The following is a 20746-nucleotide window of genomic DNA, read 5'->3' as shown; positions in this document are numbered from 1 at the left end:
AATACCCAAGAAGGCACGTACTTCTCTCTGCGTGCTAGGAACGTTCATCTGTGTAATTGCTTTTATTCTCTCTGGGGTCAACTTCCTTCCCTCCTTTGACAAGAGATGACCTAGGTAGGTCACTTCTTGGCAGCAGTATTGTATTTTTGAAGGTGACACCTTGTGATTCAAATCTGACAAGTGATGCAATAAAGAAATTGTAGCTGTTTTGCAAGTTTCCTTGTCATCGGCAGCCACTAGAAGATCATCGACATACTGTACTAAAGCAGAACCACGAGGAAGTACGAAGGAATCTAACTGGCTTTTTAATGCTTGACTGTAAATGGATGGGCTTTCACAATAACCTTGTGGAGCGCGTTTAAATCTAAAACTTCGTCCTCCTAGAGAGAAACCGAAGATATCTCTGCTTTCCTCGGCTATCGGAATGCTGAAAAAGGCATTTTTCAAGTCGACAACTGAAAACCATGCTGCTGTAGCAGGAATCAACGTTAACAATGCAGTAATGTCTGGAACCACAGGAAACTGTGGGATCACAATTTTTTTAACCTCTCTGAGATCAATTACGAACCTATATACTGGAGGCTTTGTAGGGTCAGTTCGTTTCAAAATAGGCAGTACAGGACTATTACAGACATTTCCTCTAGTCTCTTCTACAACATCTTTCTTGATCAGGTCTTGTACTATCAGTAGGAGCGCACGCTCGCCTTCATTAGAGATTCTGTATTGTGGAATTCGTGGAAGTTTGACATTTGCTTTCAAAGTTACTACATAGGGTGGAATTTCCAATAGACCTACATCATTAGGACCAGTCGCCCAAAGAGTATCAGGGAGTGAACGCAGCTCTGGTGGGAGCGCATCCATCGACAAGTACATCGGGGATATTATTCTTTTACCCAACGTAAGCTGTACTCCTGCTGGAGAACAGTACAATGTCGCGTACAGGCGTTTTAACAAGTCTAAACCAAGCAGATTTTCGTTACAACCTGTCGTCAAAATCAGGGGTGCTTTCAATTGACGGGGTCCAACAGAAATAGACAAAGGACCAGAAACAGGGTTGTGAACAGGGGCGCCCGAAAAACCTACTGAAACATTTGTTGAGCCAGACAAAGGTGCGCCAGGGAGTTTCGCATGTATGATAGAACTTTTTGCTGCACCAGTATCCAACAGAAACGGTTCGACTATACCTGGTGTTGCTACTGCGACATAAGGCCCACTCTGATCTACTGGAACTGATACTACTCCCTCTCTTTGTCCATGGCTGTCCTAGTACTCACTTTGCTGAATTTCCTCACTAGCTTCATAATAGTCTTCGACATGATACTGTGGAGACCTATTCCGTTGGGCAGATTGTCCATTTCGCTGGTCGAAATAATTAGAGGGGCGATCACTCATCTGCGGAGGCATAGCACCTCGTCCTCGACCTCTAGAGTTTTGCATAGAACTACCATGACCTCTCTGAGCTGCCGCAGCATTATTTTGCGTTCGAACTGGACATTCACTTTTGTAATGACCTTCCTTTTTGCAATAAGCACATTGATTCCATTGGTATTGTGGCCTTTGAAAATTATAATCCGTTCTTTGATATGACCCTTGCTGCATATTCGTCTGATTCATGCGAGGCGGATAAGCTTGCTGTAAAAGTACTTTAGTTTTTAAATCTTTCGTCTTTTTATCTGATTTTTCCTTCTCTTCTTTATCCCTATTTTCATAGTACTGAGCAGTCGCAAGTATTTGCGCAGTCGTAGAGACAGCCCACGCACTTTCAGAATTCTTTAATTTACCACTAAGTTCTGGCAACAGATTGTGCACAAATTTATCAACAAATAATCTCTGGCCTCCTTCTGTGCTCATATCCTGACCACTATGATCCACGAAAGTCTCCTCGAATCTTGTGAAAAAGTCGGAGACGCTTTCGTCTTTCTTTTGTTTGCATGCGGACAATTTGTCCCAGTTAACGCGTAATGCTGGCATCAAGGTTTTCATTAAATCGATTATTCTACCAGGCAAATTAGCAATTAAAGGTTCAGGTTTGGAACCACCTATTTGTTGACCATCCGCTGCAATTATAGCTGCCCAGTCACCACCTAGGGCAACTGGATGATTCTCTTTACGAATTTTAGCCCAAATTGGTTGCGGTACTACATTACCAAATAGCAGATCTATGTCAGCAAGATTCAATACACAAGCGTCAACTGTTTGAGCCAACTCTTTGTAGTACCCTGCAGGATTTTTACGCGGATCTGGCAAGGCCTGTTTCACTGCTAATACTTCAGCTCTCTTCCATGGAATATGTATCCAGACTCTCTGGAATTGGGCCGGAGCGGCTGCAATACCAAGGTTTGCATTAGCTTGCACAGCTTCACGCCAAATTGGTGGAACCTCTCTCATTGGATATTGACGATTTCGTTTCGTACTACGTTTCTCTAATTCCCTCGGTGAACGAAGGGATGAGTCATTCCTATAACTTAGAATCAGTTCCATCGCTTCTTTTATATTTTGTCCAACTATCATACCTGCAGCAAACTCTTTTTGAACATTAATTAATTCTCCTAGATTTGATTCAGGGTCATCCTCTTCCAATTCCTCACGTAGAAGGAAACACATTTCATCGAACACATATCGTTGTGTCGGTTCGTTCCATTGCATAAATGTATCTAATACATTATGTACATTATATCTTCCAACTTTCGAAACCCATCTAAGAGCAGTGGAATCTAATATTCCTTTTTCTTCAGTACTGGGAAGCTGACTACGTCTCTGCATAGAGTCAGAGGTAGGAGTCTTAATCAAAGTTTTATAGAAGGGAGATAGAATATTAGAGACAGAATCAGTGATTCTTCGACGAACAGAAAGCGGAGTCATAATATTAACAGAGGCAGTGAATAGAGTAGCAGTTGGAACAGATAGATCAGGAACAGTAGGAGTAGCAGGAAAAATAGCTTGCCCCGGAGTAGCAGGTGTGAGCGACACAGGCATAGGTAAAGAAGCCGGCAACCCTAGAAGAGGGGTTGTCGAAGGAACATTAATATTGACCACAGGAGGTACAGGAACTTGATTCAGGGGAGCGGGAACAGGGACACCAGGTTGTCCAGCAACCGGTAATTGAACATTCGGTATAGGAGGAGCCGTAGCACCCTGTGCATACGGTGGGGGTGATCGTAACAAGTAAGACAACAGGGGATCCTTTTCAGGGTCCTCTACTATCTTAGCCGTACTCGATGGCAAAGCAGGATAGCACTTGTCTATCGCTAAATTACGCTCTCTATCGGCCACCTCCATCGCTTTCTCAGACTCGTTGAGTTGCAGCTGTCTAGCAGACTGTTCTAAAGTCAACTCTTGCTCTTTCTGTTCTTTCTTCAACTTTTTAATTTCTCTCTGTTTAGATTCTTTTCGCCAATAACGGAAAGAATCAAACATTGCCGGCCGGGCTTTCTTCTTAAACAACCTTCTTTCTAGATTATCGAGAACTTCAGGTTCAAAACTACCATGTAGTGGCCAACTAAGGACACCATCTTTCTCTGTGTAGCGGATCCATACCTCGTTATAAGAGATAGGGCCCACACCAAACTTGCAATATAGATCATAAAGGGGAGTTCCAATCGGAGGAACCAAACACGAGTCCTCCAACTGGGAATCACTGTTGCAACTAAAACAAGACAATATACGATTTTTCCGACTTACCATTTTATAATCCGGAACACAAAACAAACAAGACACAAACAGAAAAGATGCGCACTCGGACCAAGAACTTAGGCCTACCAGAACTGACAAATGTATCGATACCTGAACTGAACAGAATGATTATCGTAACCAGAATAACCAGTGATAACCTTACAGAACTGAACTGAACTGAGAACTAAAAGGATTATCCAAATAGGAGCAACCCTTACAAAATACTTAACTGAGGTACTGAAGACGTCACCAAGGAGAAACCCGTCACGTTTCGCCGTACTGAGGACTGCACCTCGGGTCCAAGACAGGGCGACGGTCAAGGCAACGGACCACTGCAGCCGTCTGAACGGGAACCCTCGTGGAAGAGAACGTCGGGGCCACTTTTGCGATATGCCGGGATCGATGAAGTGGGGCGCCTCCCTCTGAAATCTTCACACGAAGCTCCTCGAACTCTTCAGGCTTTTGGACCGGTACCGAATGACGTCGCCCCACGTTGGGCGCCAATTGGAGTTCTGGACTTTTTGGTTCCGTCCAGAGGTGTCAGGGATAACACCCGAAGACCCCGGAGTTCCACCTGTCTCGGTGCACAAACAAACAGAAACACGGGCTTCTCGATGGTGGCGTCAAAGACCAAAGGTTTATTACTGCAGGGACACAGAAGTCACAGAAACTACACATGGGCAGTGTCTAGGAGCCTGTTCGATTTGTACAAAGAGGGTTGCTCCTTATATACTAAATATTGGGCTTCAGGCAAATTCTTTACATGTTACCACAGTTCTAAACATTCGTGTCTTTAAACAATAAATATTTGGCGTTGCACAGGAATCGTCAACAGTATCTGATGTCAAAACATTACAAATGAGGGGTTCCCACTAGTCCATCATAATCCCATGTCAATTCTTCATTCAAGACCCGGACCGCCTCATCGTAAATTTCGTTACCTCCCCCTAATAAAGGCCCAGAAGGAAAGGAGCAGAGCCAGGTGCAGAAGATAGAAAGACAGGATAAGAAATGTTTGTGGGTCGTAAATGGGCACGGTTACCAGCTTCGGCCGCCTAATCATGATCAGGCCAACGAACACAAGAACCAGTATAGCAGGACTGGCCTCAGGCTGGGGAGGCAGTTCTTGCCGAGTCATGCTGTTACAGCGTTGCTGGCCTAAGGTGCACGTGTCACTAGCAAGGTGAATCGCCGGTTAAAGCCTACGTGTCCTTTAATGAAAAGAGGTCATTGCGTGTCCATTGACTATGTGAGGGCAAGGAATACAAAATGGCTTCCGTGTTCTAAGATGGATGTCACGGGTAGAACAGAAATGTGTTGGTAACCGGAGTGCTCTTGTTCGTAGCATAGCGAAAACACCAGGATATACTAAATGGATCATTTGCGGTTCACTGATACCAAAATTATGTATTTACGACAATGTTACAAACACGAGTAAAATCGTCACGGAACCTCAAGGTAAGGCAGAGGGACTTTAAGGCGAAAAAGTAACTAAGTATCAGGTTGTAGAAAATCCACCTTCTCCAGAGGTCATCCATTATTTTTCACCTTTTGCTGGAACCACTATTTTTGTTGGTGTTAGACCTCTGTGCACTTCAAACCTGCTAACCAGTGAAAAAGTGCTTGTGCTCCCACTTTAAATAAGGTCTAATTGGCATTTTCCTAACTGGTATATTTAACTTACATATGAGTCTTTAGTACATGGTATAAAGTGTTCCCAAGGCCTGTAAGTTAAATGTCACTAGTGGACTGCAGCACCTATCGTGCCATCCACTACAGTGATAGTGTAAACTATGGCTTCAGGCCTACCATTGTAGCCTGTTTGTGGCAGTTTAACTATTGCAATTCGACCTGTCAAAATAAATCCTTTCACAGGTCAAAAATGTCATTTTAAATATTAATAAGTCATCCCAAGGTAGGCCTCGTCACCCACCAAGGGTGCATTGTATTTAAAAGTAGGACCTGTGGGAATTTGATGTTAACTTGTCTTTACAGTGACTAGCCCCCAAAGCTATTTCTCACTGAGGCCCTATGTAGAAAACCAGAGTACAGAAAACCATTCTAATACTAGCTGGAAAATAATGAAACAACCATTTTTAATACTTTTAAAATACAATTCAATAGTGAAGTCAGATTTCTAATAAATATTAAGGAAAATAAATGTTTACTACGTTACCTTTCCCTGCCTGAAGTTCCTGAAGACTTAATTTCCATTTGCTAACCCACTTCTGCCAACCAGTAATTAGCATTTGAATAGGCGTGTGTAATGAATCCCAGAAGCAAATAGTTTGGCCTGAATGGACAAAGATGACTCCTCTGAAGCTTTCAGAATAAGAAAGGTGGGCGCTGTGAGCATCTTTTTAAGTTTACTGCGTCAGATCATGCTTGAGTTTCAAAGCCTACTAGACAAGTCTGTTGGGTTACACATAACATTATAGGACACATTAGACCACTACGTCTGGTTGGTGGAAACCCCTAATTTTGTTCTAGCAGACTTGTCTCTGGGTTTATTGGGGGTACTGTGGCGACCTCAAACTGGATCTCAGAACCTCTATACATTCCTGAGGGAAGTTCCAGTGACCATATTGTATGAGTTCAGGAGCCATGCAGCCAAGTTCAATGAGTGAAGTTTAGGATGTTGAATCTGGCCTACGTACTTCTGAAGAAGATCCGGTCTGCACAACAGCTTCCTGTGTGGACACTCTTGAGAGGTGAAGGAAATCCGTGAACCACTCCAGAGAAATTAGAATCATTTTGGCCTTTGAGTTTGAAAGCTTGATGATCACTGTTGGCAGTAAGGGAATCTGAGGAAAAGTGTAAAGAAATTTGCCTGACTGGTCGATCCACAGGGTGGTTGGTAGAACCTCGAGGTGAAGCTTGGGCAATTCTTGTTGTCACGGTCTGCGAAAAGATCTATTTGGGAAAAATACCATTCATAAAACAATTTGTGAAATACGGAGTCGTTAGTATCCATTCGTAATTTTCTTGAATGAATCTGTTGAGTGTCTGCTTGAGCATTCTGGTTTTGCGGTAGATGTACTGCTGTTATTTTGAGATTCCTGGATATGAGCCACTTCTAGATTGTTTGTGCTTCCACGGACAGAGGTCTGGATATCGTCCCTCCCTGCTTGTTCACATAATTCATGGTTGTTTTACGTCCATCTGAACAAAGAGAGAATTTGTTCTGAACGAAGGGAGAAAAGCCTTCAGGGCTAGAAATATAGCCCTCAGTTCCAGACAGTTGATGTGGCAATACTGTTCTTTCTGAGACGGTAGGATAGTGGGGTATTATGTAATGAGGCTAGTTAGGCTTCACTAGTCAATACCTTCTCGTTACCCTAAATTGGTCCTTTGGATTCACAATAATAAATCCCTAGCTCAGTCCCGGTAGTGTGGCACAGAGCAGTCAGGCTTTACTAGCGGAACATATGGTATGCATTCAGAGTACCAACATGGACAGTATGTAATCGATGACTTGAAAGAAATCCAACACCAATCTATAAAAATAGAACCGATTTGTATATAAATGTAGACACCAAAATGAAGACAATCAAATGAGTATAACTGGAGTAATGGATCTTTAAAGGAAATCCGTGCATTTAACTCTTGAAAAACGAGAACGTTGCGGTAAATGGGAAAACACACTAGTGAAACTTGGTTACTTGCAGGTCGACCCTAATGGAAACCACTGGGGGTTTAAGGTGATGGGAGCCCCAGGACAAGGCTCTGACAGTCAAATGAATTTTACATAGCTCGTAGGGCCCGGGTGCAGAGTTGTCTTGGCTGTCCCTGGTGCTGAAGCGGGAGCTGCAGGTATGCTGGTTTTAACGCTTAAGACCGAGCTGGTGAGGAAACTGATGCAGAAACTCGACGGGGCCGGTGAGACATCGGGTCAAAGGTGCTGCAGGTTTCCTTTGAGGTACAGTGTCGAACAAAGGTAGCGGTAGCCAGACTGGCCACCAACAAGCCTTGGCAGTGGCAAGCTCAGCCTTGAGTTTCTTCGACGTCCTGGGATTGAGGGAGAAACGGTAGCTGCCTGACACTTTCTGGAGTCAGGATTATGTTTCCCACAATGCACTAGACCATTTACTTTTGAGTGCCCGACGGATAGTGATTCTTTGGTTTCAGGAGTATGATTTGCCTTCAGGTTGCAGTGGACTAGTGCCCCTAATCCAAGGGAGTTCTGGAGTTGCCTTTGGCGTGCAGAGAGGTTTCTCTTTCCTTTGGAGCCAGTCTCTGGTCTGGGAAGAGTTATGGTTGTGGGGTGGTCACCACAGGTGCAGGTTATAGTGCCTTTGCTTTGTGCAGGTCCTGAAGTTGCAGTCATAGTTCTATTCTTTGTCCCTTTTTGCAATTCAAGCAGATCTGAGGTTCTGGTGCCCCTTAAATCCTAGATTTAGGGGTTTGTGTTCAAGTAGCCAATGATCTACTAGCCCCATTGGCTAATCCGCCCATGAGGTGACCAAATCTGGGAGACGCAGGGGAAAGGGGGAACTGGATACCACCTTTTCTACCCAGAACCCTGTAACTTAAAAAAAAAGGCAGAACCCGTGCTTAACTGTATATACCAGGATGCCCTCCCTTGGGGGTGTGGCTAGCTTTCTGGGGGTGAACACCTCCTGACTACCCAAGTATTACACTTGCTAGTGTGCAAATGTGCCTGGGGGCAGGAGATTGGCTGTTTTCTCCTTCTGGAGGCAGCTTCATATCATATCATAGGTAGTGAGAGCTTTGAAGCTCACCGCCATGATGTGCCACTTCACTAGCCATCTTGTCAGGGAGGTGACACCTCCCACCCAGGCAGGGCTTGGTTTCTGACTCCTGGGAGTGTTCACACTTCCTGGCAAGGGGTCAGATTCCTGTCTTGGTGGCAGCAGCTGCAGGTTGTCAGCTAGGGCACAGGAAAGGCTGGGGCAACCAGGAGAGTAATCTCTAAGGTAGCCAACTGGGTGCATATTACATCCAACTTTAGAAAAAGGGTGGTTTGATGAGATGAGTTGTTTGATACCAAACATGACATATTTCAAGGAGACCACAATGGAGCTGGCAACCTCGGGATACCCTGGTGCCAGCCCATGTTATCCTTTGGTCCCCTGAACACTGATAGTAGCCCTTAATGGAAAGAGGCTACTATATGGACATATAAACTTGCACTTATATGTCCACACCTCTAATGTAATACACCCTCCCTCCTGGGCTCAGGAGGCCTACCTTACGGGGGACAAGCATATATTAAAAATAGTGCTTTGACCTCGCCACTCATGGTGAGGGCAAAGTAGAGTTTGAGCAGTTTTCACTGCTCATGTAGTATGCAATGGCTAGCCTGCTGTAATCTGTTCATTTGAGTCGCTCAGGGTGGCACAATCAGTGCTTCAGGCCCCAGTTACCCCTTTAACTCCCATGCCCTGGCTACCACTTACAAGGGACTTCCAGTGGGGTTAAAGTCCTTGCCAATTGGGGTTATCAATTCACATACATCATATTTAGGGAGAGAGCACTGGCAGTAGGGCCTGGTTAGCACGCTCCAGTGCACTTGGAGAGGGGAGTGGCCAAGGAGCCGACAATGGCGGGCACATGAGCTCGGAGCTCCACGCCTGCCCGCTAATTATCGGCCCAAATCACTGGTGTCCGAGACCAGGGAACATCCTGAATCTGGCCTTGTGGTGCCAGGACGCCGAGGAGCTGGTTCCATCGGCTCCCGGGCTATAGGGGAGAGTCCGTGTTCCCAGCGGTTGCCGGCGCTGGGAACACGCACTATGGCGGCCCAGGATTGATCAGCGCCCGTGAGCAGTGGCGGAGCCTGGGGCTTGCTGGAGCTTGTGCCCCGATCGAGGGCTCGTCGACAATTGTCTGGACTGGGTTGTAGTACATAGTGGGTGCCCCGTGGAACTCAGCGGCGAAAATGTCGTTGCCGTGAAGGTGGCGAACGCACCGCAACACAGTCTCCGGAGGTAGGGTGCAGGGCAGGGCGTCGTCATCCCTGCTGGCCACAAGGGAGTGTGGGTGGTGCCATGTGTTGGATGCGGCGGCAAGGAGTCACCGCCGGAGCCTGAAGGCTGATGAGAGCGTACCGTTGAGGGGGCTGTGGCTTCCCTGGGGGCGAGCGCTGCCTGAGGGTTCCCCCGGGATCTGGACTTGGGCTTGCAGGGCCCTGCCGGTGGCAATTGGGATTTGACTTTCGGAGGAGCGGCCGCGGCCATTTTAGAGGACAACCTACGCCCTGGGGTACACGAGGGGGCTCGAGTCCGGCATGTCCGTTCCTTTTGGGGCACGTTGGTGGAGGCCCGGGGTTCATCGGGACTATGGTGGCGCAGTGGGCACCGTGACTCATTTGTAGTGCAGCTGGGATACTAGGGTTTCGCAGAGCAGACCCTTCGCGACCTGGCTCTTTGCCAACCTCCCTGAGGAGAGCTGAGACAGCACTGGATGGTGCACCCTGGAGCATGAGTGGCCGAGAGCGAAATGCCACCAAAGACTCTGTGAGGATTGCCCCAATTTTCAGTGTGGGGGGGTGGCCTGGGTGAGGGCTCGGCCCTTGGGACTGGACCATGATACTTGTTGCTGGGTTGCCTTCCCTCCCTAGCAAGGTCCCTTAGCCGCATGGGCTTTCTGACTCCATGGGAAAACCTCGAGGTCAACAGGCTGGGGCCTCGCATGACCTGGAAGATAGCTCCTAGGAACAATCACAGACTGTTCCAGAGGAACCAGTGCAACAGCAGCTGAGCAAGATACTGGAGGCTATAGCGGACACAAATGCCACACAGGACATCAGCATGGTTGCAGGCAGGCTCGGCCTCCTGCGAGAGGAACACAAGAAACTCTCCGAGAGGGTGAAGGAGACCGAGTCCAGCATTACCGAGATAGCTCCCGCCCAAAAGGCCTTGGAATAGCAGTTGGGGGCCCTCACGGACAGGGTGAGTGTGTTGGAGCGATGGGCCAAGGATGCGAAGGGGCACAACAGGCGGAACAACATTAGAGTCCTGGGCCTGCCGGAGGGAGCGGAGGGCGACGACATGGTATCCTATTTGGAGCAATGGCTGAGAAGCGTGGTGGAACCTGAGGGCCTGTTGACCTTCTACACTTTCGAAAGGGCCTACAGAGTGCCGTCCTGGCCGCCGGCACCAGGGTGTCCTCCACGGCCAGTAGTAGCCTGATTGCTCCATTACCGGGACAGATATGTATTCCTGCAGAAGGCGCGTACAGAGGGGCCCCTACATCGTTAACAATAGAAAAGTTTCCCTCTTCCCGGATTACACTCTGGAAGTGCAGAGAAGGCGGGCCTTGTTCCTGGATGTTAAGAAAGCACTGAGGGAGGAGGGCCTCCAGTACTCCCTGATGTTTCCAGCCCGACTGCGGATCATCCTGGATCACAATACCCACGTTTGTGACAGTCTGAAAGAGGCCTGGGATTGGATCGAGGCCTACAAGGTTGGGGCCCCCTGGCCCGTGGGCCCCAGACCAGAGTCGAGGAAAACAGCGGAGCTAGGGAAGCGTCCCAGAAGGCGCTCCCGCAGGGGAGCACCTAAGAAACAGACTTCTTCGCAAACACAGCGGGAGAGGGCTGAAGCCCTGCAGGTGGTGGCAACACTCATGCGGGTTAGGAGCCCTTCCCCGGTGGTCCATTCTTCGAGGGATACTGGGGCCTACAACTGCGACACCTCCCGTGGTGACAGTGTAAAGTTACCGGTGGTGACTCAGAAGATGGTTGATGAAGTCATTGGAGGCTGCTTGAATATGGAAGTGATCCTGGCTCCTGGTGTGTTGCCAAACTGTTGATAGCGGACCTTGGTCTCGAGCTGACCTATATCTTGAGGGGGCGGCGCACTCTGGACGGTATGTACGCCACAACTATGTATTTATCTGTTCACCACCTGCTGAGTGCCTTGCTGGGTTAGGGCCTCATTAAGGGATATGTTTCATATGCCGTTTGGGTGACTGACCGTTATCAGGCTGCCCTGGGGTTGGGGAGTTATTCAAAATGAGGGTTCATCTGTCGTTTTTTTTTTTACTGTTGTTTGCAGAGGAGGGTGGTTGTGCATCAAGCAGGTGGGGAGGGGTCCCCCTTATATTGATGCGGGGCTTGTACCTGCAGACATGGCAAGTACACCTAACACTGTAAGGTTCCTTACATGGAACATTCGAGGTATGGGAACAAAGGCCAAACGTGCCAACATTTATTCCTATCTGGGGCGCAGGGATGTGCACATTGCTTTCCTCCAAGAGACAAATCTTAATAGGGAGGAGGCCAGGAAGTTGAATATGAGGTGAAGGGGTCAGATCTTTGCGACCAATTTCTCTGCCTTTGCTAAGGGGGTATTGATCTGGGTGAAACCTGGGGTCTCCTTTGCCTTTGAACACTCATGGCTTGACACGGAGGGGCTGTATGCCCTGCTCACGGGTAGTCTAGCGGGGCAGGAGGAAATGCTAGGCTATGTATAGGCACCAAATCAGGACAAGGTCGGCTTCTTGGAGTCTTTCTTTGCCTCCCTGGCTCACCACTTGAACAGTCACCTAATCTTGGGGGGTTACTTTAACTGTGTTGCAGACGTTGCAGCTAACCTTTCCCACCCTCCCCTACCAGGAACTCAGACACACCATACAACATTGGGTTTCCCTACCTCGATATCCCACTGGGGCCTTGAGGATACTTGGAGACTGAAGCATGCCGGGGACAGAGAGTATTCCTTCTTTTCGCCGGTTCACAAGGTACATTCTAGGCTTGATGCATTCCTCCGTTTCCCGGCCTTTAATGGTTCAGTCTCCCATTCCGAATACCTGAGGCACACTTTGAAGGACCAAAGCCCATTATTAATGTCATATCAACCACAGGGGGTGGGGATCTCCTATGCCCACATGGAAATTGAATCCGTCGTTGCTCAACGATGTTCCCTTCCGGGCCTCACTGCTCACACTTATTGAAACATACTGGAGTGTGAGGCATTCAAGGTGGTCGTACGGGGCCATTGTATGGATCAGGCGTGCGGGGCTCATTTATCCAGTATTGGTATCTTTCATAAATTCACATGCCTGAATCATTCCCCGTCGCCGAGTCAGGAGTCCCACAGTAAATTACAAAAATAGTGACAAAGGTACATAATAGTAGTAGGCCAAAAGAAAAAGGCCTGAGGCCTAAATCTTAGTAGCCTATCTACCTCATTATGGTAAAAGAACCAAAAATCAGCTCCAAACAATCAGCACCCTCTAGAACGCACTCAGCAGAGCCATTTCTCCTCAGATTTTCCTTAGCGCAAGTGGGAAGTAAGTATCCTAAATAACAGAGAACTGACTCTCGGGGGAGAAGGGTGGGTGCATGTGAATCTATGAAAGATACCAATACTGGTTAACTGCAGTTACTGGTAAGTACCTTGTTTTCTTATCCAGTATTGGGGTATCTTTCATAGATTCACATGCCTGAATCAGAGTAGCAAGCAGTATACAAAGTATACAATCGGTTGCGGATGGTGGGAGACAAGTGTTCGTAAACTCCCAAACTGCATCCATAAGAAAGTTTAAAATAAACAAGTCTTTAAGAATTTAAAATCATGTCAGATACATTATGAAATGAAACATGTATCACTATATGGATATCTATTTATAACTATGTGTATCAATATATTAAAAACATTTCTGTAAACGCATACGTTGTCTGTAGCATGAATACTGACAGCCATAAAATAGCATTTATAAAGAAAAAAGGTACCTGAATCTGATCTCAAAGAAAAAGATGGCGTAGGACAGCCTGTCCAACCACTGCATCATCTTGATGTGCAGATTGAAGGTAGTAATGCTTCGTGAACATGTGGACATTCTTCCATGTCGCAGCACGACAGATATTTTCATAGTCACTCCAGCAAACAAAGTTGTCATAGTTCTTGTAGAATGGGCATTGGCTTTCCTTAGCAAAGGTTTGTTGGCTTTGTCATGGCAGAAATGAACTGTAGATGTCAGCCATCTGGCAATTGTGGCTTTTGTGACTGCATTTTCAAGTGTTGCTTGGCCATAAGCCACGAACAGTTGGTCGGATCGTCTGATGTCCTTTGTCTTTTGTAGGTAGAATTTTAAACAATGTTTAATATCGAGAGGGTGCAAAGCTCTTCCTGCTGGAGTGGATGGATTCGAAAAGAAAGTTCTTAATCTCACCAGCTCATTCAAATGAAACTGTGACGGTACTTTGGGGATGAATGTAGGATTAGTCTGGAGGGTTACGTAGTCCTTAGTGAAATGTAGAAATGTTTCCTTGATAGTGAAGGCTTGGATTTCACTCACCCTTCTCGTTGACGTTCGAGCCAACAGCAGGGAGACTTTCCATGTGAGGAATTTGAGTTCGGCCTTGTGTATTGGCTCATATGGATGTGTCATTAACTGCGTTAGGACAGCGTTGAGTTCCCACTCTGGCGGTGGAGGCCGTACTGGAGGGAAGGCTTGGAAAAGCCCTTTCATTAATTGCTTGACCAATGAAGATGAGCAGAGAGAAGGAAGCTTAGCACCTTTTCTGAATCTGGAGAGTGCAGCTAGATGGACCTTGACCGATAAAAAGGTGAGTACAGACCTCGCTAGAGAGAGCAAATAAGGGAGAATTTGCTCTGCAGGAGCTTGAACGGGGTGAATATTATTCGCCTCACACCAACAGCTAAAACGCTTCCATTTTAGACAAAAAGTCTTGATAGTGCTCTGGGCTCGAGATTGTATCAAGATTTCACAACAGTGTTGTGAAATGATACGGTCTTTGAATTCTAAGAAGTCAGGAGCCATGCGTCATATGGCAAGTCCAGTACCCTTGCCTGTACCTCTGGACGGAAGGTTGTAGCCTTTAACCAGCCTTGACACCTCAAGACTGCTGCCCCAGCCAATTGCCTAAATCCCGTGGAGGATATATCAAGCGCGCAGTCAATAATTTCAGAGGAAATTCTTTCTCCCTCCTGAATGATGGCCTGTGCTTCAGCACGGATGGCATGAGGCATTTGTGGAATCAGTGTGACAATCTCGGACCACATCTGGCGGTCGTAGCGGCCCAGAATAGCCAAAGAATTAGCAGCTCTCACAGTAGTAGCTGCCATTGTAGTAAATTTCTTGCCAATCGAATTTAATTTGCGGCCTTCCTGATCAGGAGGAGTCGTGAGAGGTGTGGACGGATTGCGGGATCTTTTCTGTGCCGCCTGAGTAATAACCGAATCCGCCTTCGGTTGCAACACCAAACAGGCTGGGGAGGTTGCCGGCGCCTTATATTTCTTGTCTAATCGTGGCAAAACAGCTGGGATCGAGTTTGGTCGCTCCATTAGCTTCAGACCCTCCTGCCAAATGTGCTCAATGATTGGAATTGTATGGGTTTGCTTTTGTTGTGGGTCCTTGAAATCATACAAGAAGCAATCAGTTTGTTGTTCCTCCATAGTAAGGTGAAAACGCTTAGTAGCACGGAGCATTAAGTTGTGGAAGCCTGCAATGTCCACTGGAGGCGAAGCTAAAGGCGAAGCCGGCGGAGTAGAGGGTGTGTTAGCCCTGTAGTTGTCCCACTCATGAAGACCGTTGTCATCATCAGTATCATCAGTATCATGAGGATCTTGATTCACATTGTCTGTATCTGGTTGGGTATCCACCGTAGATGCGGGTGGAACAGGTGTATGAGCTTGTGGTTGCGGAGGAAGTTGTGGTTGAGGTTGTGGAGGAAGTAGAGGTGTTGGAGACGCAGGTGAAGACGGAGGGAATCTGCGGTTGTAATCATCTAGCATGTGTTGCAGATTCATTACTAAGGACAAAGGTATTTGCGTAACCTGCTCCATACTAGCTGGCTCTGTGTTGTCAACTGGAAATAAATCTTCCCCTTCGACGTTTTCCTCCTCATCATCCTCATCACCAAAATCCTGGCACTTAATGTGCAACTCAGATGGACTAGAAGCCTGTCTAAAAAGGCGTTCCCCTTCTGAATCGTTTCCAGATTCTTCAACTGCTGATTGAAATAATTGGTCTGGAAGACGTGTGCCGCTTCTCACAGGACTCAGTTGTATAAGTGGTACTTTCTTCAAAGAGGACGCAGTAACCACAGTAAAAGTAGCAGCTGTGGTCAGAGGTTGAGTTGACGTCAACAAGTCCGTCAACGTGGCTTCAGAATCAATCCGAGGCGTCTTCGCAACAGCCACCGATGAAAAAGACGTGGAGGCTGAATGCTTTTTCTTCTTAGTCGACGAAGATTTCTGTGCCGTCGACGATGCCGTCGACGAGATTGGAGCCTTACTCGTTGACGAGGAAGGCGTCGTTAACGAGGATGTAGCCGTCGACGGGATGGCAACCATCGACGATAACGTCGACGAAGATGTCGTCGACGAGGCAGCCGTCGACGATGAGGGTTCCGTTGACGATGGTTTGGTCTTCACCGTCGACAATTAGCGCGTCAACGATGAGTCTTTCGTCGATGATCTAGGCTTCGTCAACGAAATTTTCAAAATTGAAGAGATGGGTCTCACTTCATGAGATGCCGTCGACGAGATGGTCGTCGTCGACGCAGTACTAGAAGATAAAGTACATGTCGACGTCGACGTAGAGACTGCTGTCACTGACTTTGTCGCCGCTGAAGTCGTCGACGGACGCGTCGACGAGCCAATGCCCGATTTTAAGGTGGAAGGCATGGCTTTGGGCCCAGACACCAGAGAGCCAGGTCCCGTAGGTGTGGCCTGAGGCAATGTTAGAGGGGAGACAGCCTTGGTGACTTCCACAAGTCTACGCTTCTTCAAGAAAGGAGATGGAACTTCAGTCTCAGACCCACGCTTCTGAGAGGATTTAGAAAGGCAAGAAGAGACACTTTCTACCTCAGAGAGCACATTATCAGATGTTTTTAACTTCTGTAACCACAGAAGGAGAGGGGCCTCTCTATCCCTCAGGGTTTTAGGTGAAAAAGTACGACAGTACTTACAGTTCTTTGCCTCATGGTCAGGATAAAGACAGTAAAGGCATTTACTGTGTGGATCCTCTTGGAAAAGACGCAGTTTACCACAACTAGAACAAGCTCGAAATAATGATTTCTTAGAAGAAGACATCTGTAGATTGAAGAAATAGCTAAGTTGAAGAAAAAACTGAGTAAAGCTCAGGGAGACTCCCTTCACATGACGTGCGGTAGAAAATCTGAGGACTTGGGCTTCTGAGGAGAAGGTTCTAGAGGGAGCTACAGCCTAAATGGCTGGAATTTGGACCAAAACATAATGACACTGATATGTTACTAAGTTGAGTTTTCTCCCTTAGGCTTTCTATGGGCCTATTCTATTCTATTCTATGGTACTTTTGAATTTTCTGGATACTTTACTGTATTTTATTTATGTATATATATTTATATAATTATGGTAATTTTATTTATATATGCATATATTACTGCTATTTTATGTACCGTGGGACTCCCACTTCGACGACGGGGAATATTCAAGCATGTGAATCTATGAAAGACACCCCTAATACTGGAGAACTTTTGTTCCCAGTATTGTGGGGTGTCTTTATAGATTCACATGCTTGAATAAGAATAGTAAGTAGTGGCATCAGAATAATATAAGGTACATATGAATCAATATAATAATACACAGTTCGAAGAGAATGAAGTATAAAAATAAATGGTACCTTGTATACAGTAGGATTACGTAGGACTGCCTGCCCTACGGCTGAGTCAGCGTTGTCAGCAGCTTCCAGTCAGTAGTGCCATGTGAAGGTGTGCTGCTGGACCATGTTGCAGCTCTGCAGAGGTGTTGAAGAGGCACACCAGCAAATAGCGCAGTGAAAGAGGAAACTTTTCTGGTAGAATGCGCTCAAACAGTTGTAGTAAGTGGTTTTCCCGCTTGCTGATGGCAAAAAGCAATTGCCGTAGATATCCAGCGTGCAATAGTTTGTTTGGTGACTGGATGCCCCTTTCGCATCTGTCCGTAGGCCACAAAAAGTTGATCAGTTTTACGGATATTAGCAGTTCTTTGCAGATAAAATTTGAGGCATCTTTTGATATCTAAAGAATGTAGCACTCTCTCTGGTGATGTTTGATTAGGAAAAAACGTTTTTTAAAATGACTGGTTCATTAAGGTGGAAATCCAATGGCACCTTGGGGATAAAGGCCGGATTGGTGCGGAGCAAGACCGAGTCCTTGGTGAATTGGCGAGAAGGCGATTTAGTAGTAAATGCCTGATTGTCACTGACTCGACGTGAAGAAGTGAGAGCCAATAGCAGTGAAGTCTTCCAAGTAATTAATTTGAGATCGTCTTTATGGACTGGCTCAAAAGGGGGCTTTATGAGCTGTGCCAATACAATGTTTAAACGCCAAGGAGGAGGTGGCCGACGAATTGGTGGGAACATCCGAAAGAGACCCCTGAAGAATTGCTGATTTACTCTAGAGGAGTAAAGAAAGTTGGAACCATCCTGACGAAACCTTGACATTGCTGCCAGAAAAACTTTTAGAGTAGAATGCGTTAGGCCTGATTTTGCCAGATGTAAAAAGAAAGGCAAAAGTTTGTCCGGCGTGGAATGAACAGGATGTACTTAAGCTGCGTCACACCATAGACAGAATCTTTTCCATTTGAGCTTGTATGTCTTCACAGTGGAGGCTGCCCTAGCCTTAGCAAGAACTTCCCTACAGTCTGAGGGAATGTTAAATTTGCAAATTTAGGGGGGGTGGAGCTAGCCGGCAACCGTGATGGCCGCCTGAGTCCGGAGCTCCTCAGTCCCAATACACGATCCTGCACTTATCCTTCAGAGTTGCGCTTCAATTGCCTCGTCCTGCGGAGCCCGAGAGAGTGGTGCTGCCAGGGGCACGATATTTCGCATTCAGCCCCGGTGTGCTGCCCTGTGGATTGAGAGCTGCAAGCGGCAGCCGGAGCGGAGACCAGGCCTAAATTTTGACGTGTCCTGCAGCTGGTGACAAGAACCCTGCTGCCTCAGGCCCTGTAGACGGTGCTGACGGCAGAGTTCGCTTCGAAGAGGCCGGGAGGTGCGGTGAGCTGCGGCCACTGCTAGGGAGGGGTGCGGAACAGCAACGGTGGGGGCTCTGACCATCGGGTCTTCCCTCCCCTTCCCCCCCTGTGAAACTCACCACGCAGAGCGGTGTGGGGCTGCCGCTGCTTTACCCTGATGCAGAGACTGGTGCTGCTGTCTCCGTGGCTGCTTGAGCGGAGAACGGTTCTACGCGCTACCCCTCACGGATCTCATGAGGAGCGCTGTCTGTGGGGGCCTCTCTTTTGACTGCTCGGATTGTCTGGTTGCGGTCCTCCTCTGGAGCCTAGGAGTGACTGGCGGGGCTGCCATTTTCGTTCCCCATGAGGTAGTCTGGAGTGAACTCCCGGCCTGCTGGTGATCTGCCCATGGATGTTACTGGTGGAGTGTGCATGAGTGCGAGGCCTATCTGTCATTCACAGGGATTCTTCCTTGGCGGAACGGGCCGGAGGCATCTATTTCGGCGGCTTCGGCAGTGGTGCTTGGAACAGTGCTCTGGGCGTTCGCTCCTAGAATTTGAGCCCCTACACTCGCCACCTAGGGTTGTGGTTCCTTTCCCCTTCTGCCTCACCCATTGAAATTTTTGGCGCAATGTGTGTTGCTGACGCTGGGTCTCTTGGTCTACGCCCGCCCCAGTAGACTGGTCCACGGCCCCTGGAGTGGGCCTACTCCTACTGCTCGCCCTTGGAACACTACTCCCGGAGGAGCCCGGTACTGCGTACATTGGCGAATCCCTCGCACGGGTGCATTGGCTGTGGAGGCCCTGGTGCGGTGGGCTGCTTTACGGTGCTTTGTGCCCAGGGCCTTATCCCTGTGCTGAAGGTGTGCACTGGCCATGGGCATGGGGCACTCGGATAGAACGCAATCCAAGCTCTCGTTTGGCCCCAGAGGACCCAAGACGATGGAAGACGCGGGGGCGTCAGTACTGCGGATCGCGACGCAGCAGAGGAGGCGCAACAGCAAGACTTGCGTGGGATACTCCTTGCCATGGAAAAGAACCTTCAGGGAGGGATGACCACCCGGGGTACTAAAATTGACAGACTCACATATCGCATGGACCGTATGGCTGAACGGCTGGACAAACACGCGGAGCGGATAGATATGTCGGAGCGCAGGCTCACTGAGGTAGAGAAGGCCCAGACCACGCTGGACTCTGAGAACAAGCAGATTGGCAGAGCCATGCAATCCCTCCTTGACAAAAGCGAGGATTTGGAGGCCCGCTCACGTCGATGCAACCTCCGCATCACAGGCCTTCCGGAGACCACGCAGACTGGCAACATGGAGCTATTCGTCGAAGGCCTACTGAAGAAACTGCTTGGTGACAGCTTTTTCGGCCATGTTTGTGGTGGAGAGAGCCCACCGCTCGCTGGGCCCACGACCTAAGCCGGAGGCCCCCCCGCCCCATAATTACCAAACTGCTCAAATAATGTGATCGCGACGTAGCTCTGAGACTAGCCAGGGACAAGCAACCATTGCAGTACGAGGGCTCTGTACTGTCCTTGTATCCGGATTTCACGGCACGGGTGCAGGAGGCCAGAAAGCAGTTTGCAACTATGAAGTGGCAACTACGAGAACTGGGTGCTGATTATGCAAAGCCCCGCATTAACAGGCAGGGGAGGTCCATGATCTTTACAGACCCCAAGGCATTGCAGAAAGCCCTAAGGGACTGGCAGAGGGAGAAACGTTCACCGAGGAATGATGGCGAAGCTGCGGCGGACGGTTCCCTGGAGGAGCAAGACTGAATGGATCACTACAGATAAGCTGCACGTCCCCTGATACATGTTGTCCAGATGTTTTGGCGGGGGAGATGGGGTGAATGTCAATTATTTTTTGAGACTACCTGAAGGGGGACCCTAATTTCTGACTGGCAGCAGTGGCCCATGGCGAAAGCGGTAACTCTTCATGTATCCTTATGGCTACAACACCCTGGTTGCTTTCTTAAACTTCTATAGCGCAATGTTCTGCTCACCTGCTCCACTGGGTCCGCCTGCCATTCTGGTTGCTGTGATGGGTACTGACACGCTCATTGTGGGGGGCACGCTCTTCTATTGTCGGGGGGGGCACACTATCCTACTGTTTCTGCAATTTGGGGCAACCAATCCTGATTGCTAAGGTCTTTTGCAAC

At 48.0% G+C, this 20746-nt stretch overlaps 1 protein-coding gene across 11 annotated transcripts in view; it reads right to left on the bottom strand.

The window, feature by feature from the left end:
* LOC144772799 (uncharacterized) overlaps positions 1-20746 on the bottom strand; it is a 492737-nt gene that overhangs the window by 374528 nt on the left and 97463 nt on the right. The gene's annotated exons all lie outside the window — the stretch shown is intronic.

The sequence above is a fragment of the Lissotriton helveticus genome, chromosome 8 (assembly GCF_964261635.1).
Source record: "Lissotriton helveticus chromosome 8, aLisHel1.1, whole genome shotgun sequence".
Taxonomy (NCBI): Eukaryota; Metazoa; Chordata; class Amphibia; order Caudata; family Salamandridae; genus Lissotriton; species Lissotriton helveticus.
The sequence above is the reverse complement of the archived record's forward strand: the minus strand, read 5'-3'. Positions and strand labels throughout refer to the sequence as shown.